A 2,438-nucleotide genomic window follows, 5' to 3' on the forward strand; every position below is an offset into this window, starting at 1 on the left:
CCCGCCCCCAGAGGGGCTCCAGGCACTGGGGGGCAGGGCTGGTGGATGACAAGGTTACACGTGCCCCTTTTCTCTGGGAGCAGCATAAAGAGCTCTTTCTTTCCTGCTTATTAATAGCTCTGATTAAATTATCTCTGAGCAACCTGCGTGGTGTGCACCAATGGGGCCGGCTCCCTCCAGGCTCTGGCCTAGATTACCAGGGCAGGTGAGGTGACGGGGGCGGGGGGAGGCTGGGCCAGGTCTGTCCCCCACCAGGAGCAAGCCCCGGCTCTCTTGGCTCTCCTGAGACCCTGCTCAGCCTCGGAGCCCCGACCCTCTGCCCTTGGGAACCTCTCTGGGTCCCTCCGTTGGAGTGCCAGGCCTTTGAAGGGGCAGGTCCCCTGCCGGGGACACACCTCTTTCCCCACATCACCTGTCTTCTGCTGGGTTGGGTCCCTGAATGACCCCTGGTTAGTCTCCTTGTCTACGTCCCCATGACATTGAAGTTCCGTAAGACCTCTTTTTTGGACCAGGTCACTGTAGAATCCCCCGTGTCTGACACCAAGTGGTTTCTTAGGAAATACATGGATAAAGGAATAAGCAGGCGTGGTTGGGCAGTGCCAGGCCTCCCTAGGTGGGAGGGCGGGAAGCCAGGCGCCAGACACCCCCACCCCAGAGCCGTGCCTATGTGGCAATCAAGCCTGCTTCACCGATGGGGGAAACTGGGCACAGAGAGGGGGAGTCACACGGCTGGTGACCCAGGCCATCTATTCCACTCCCTCCTCTTCTTCATGTTCCTCCTCTGGAAGGAAAGAAGGTGGTGGTCAGGGAAGGCTTCCCAGAGGAAGCGGAGCCCTCGTCGCAATCTGAGGGAGGCGCCTCCTAGACGGTGGGAACCCCTGTGCAAAGTGCCAGAGTCACACGGAAGCCTGGGTAGATGTTTTGGCAAGGTTGGTGTTGGGGCACCAGGTGACGTCCTTCCTATCCTTCTGGGGCCTCTTGACCCCTGTTGGAGTCAGTGATCAGGCTGCTTCATGGACTGTGGCAGATGCACATTAACAGTCTCCAACCACATAATGCAGAAGTACTTTTTTTTTTTTTTGGCACTCGACCACCAAGCCCCATCCCCAGCCCTATTTGGTATTTTATTTAGAGACAGGGTCTCACTGAGCTGCTTAGGGCCCCACTGTTGCTGAGGCTGGATTTGAACTTGGGATCCTCCTGCCTCAGCCTCCTGAGCTGCTGGGATGACAGGTGTGCGTCACCACGCCCAGCAATGCAGAATTACTGGACATAATCAAGAGCAAAGGCATGAGGCCCTAACCTCAGGGAGGCAGGTGTATTGGGGGGCTGTGAATGTGTGTTTGGGGGGCATAAATGTCGGCCCATGGTGGAGCCTCTTCTGGTGCATCCACTTGCCTGGGGGCTGGGGGAGGCAACTGGAAGACACCTCTCTACCCAGGTAGCTACCTTCCAGCTAAAATCCCACCATTAGCACAAAATGGACTCCCCAATCTTCAGAGAAGGGGGTCCTTCCAGATCTTGTGAATCCCTGGTTGTCAGCCCTGTCTACACTTTGAAATCTTGGGGAGACCTTTGGAAACGACTGACCCACCCCCCAGAAAGGCTGATAAGCAAACTGAAGTTCAGAAAAGAGGAGAATCTTGTCCTCTTAGTGGCTGTCACGGGATGCAATAAATCAAGGTCCGGGGAACTGGTGTTTGGGATCCAGTTCTGTCATTGTGTGACCTTGGGCAAATCAGGTGGCCTTCTTCTGATATGTGACTAATAATCTAACGTCCCTTACAAGTTTGCTGCAAGAGTCAAAGGAGACGGGAGTGTGTTACGTAAATAGCACGGAACACACACCCAGCACCTAGTGTGTCTGTCAAGTCATAGTGACCTACAACAGGAAAAAAAAAAAAAATCCCAAACTTTGGAAAGATGAGGGTGAGGCCCTTCCGGCTCTTTTTCTTTCCAGGTTTTGGTTGACAGTGTCCCTCCTCCTCCTCCTGTCCCCAGCTTGAATCGGGTCCCCCTACCTGTCCACGCCCTGGGTCCACCCAGCCAGTTGCCAGGCTACCGGCCCTGACGTCAAGGCAGCTCTGGCAGGTGGCCGGGACCTGGAGCCGCTGGAGGTCGGATCACATTTCCAGGTAAATCCCCGCCCCCAACAATATAGGTCTCCTTTAGGTCTAGTCGGGCTGCCCTGATACCAAGAGGAGGCCCCAGCTCTAGCCCGGAATCCGGCCCCTCGCAACTCACCCGATCAGCCAGGGGGTCGTAGAGCACCCGGTCTCAGCGGCCCCTACGCTCCACTCGACAGGTTGCAGCCATGCAGAGGTGGCAGAGGCTGCCCGAGGAAGCCCTGCTCGGGAGCCGATGCTTCTCTCCGGGTGGGAAGGGACGCTGTCGGTGAGAGCTATCCAGACTCCGGAGTGCGCCGTCCGAAGTCTGTC

This window comes from Marmota marmota, unplaced genomic scaffold (assembly GCF_001458135.2).
Source record: "Marmota marmota marmota unplaced genomic scaffold, marMar, whole genome shotgun sequence".
Classification (NCBI taxonomy): domain Eukaryota; kingdom Metazoa; phylum Chordata; class Mammalia; order Rodentia; family Sciuridae; genus Marmota; species Marmota marmota.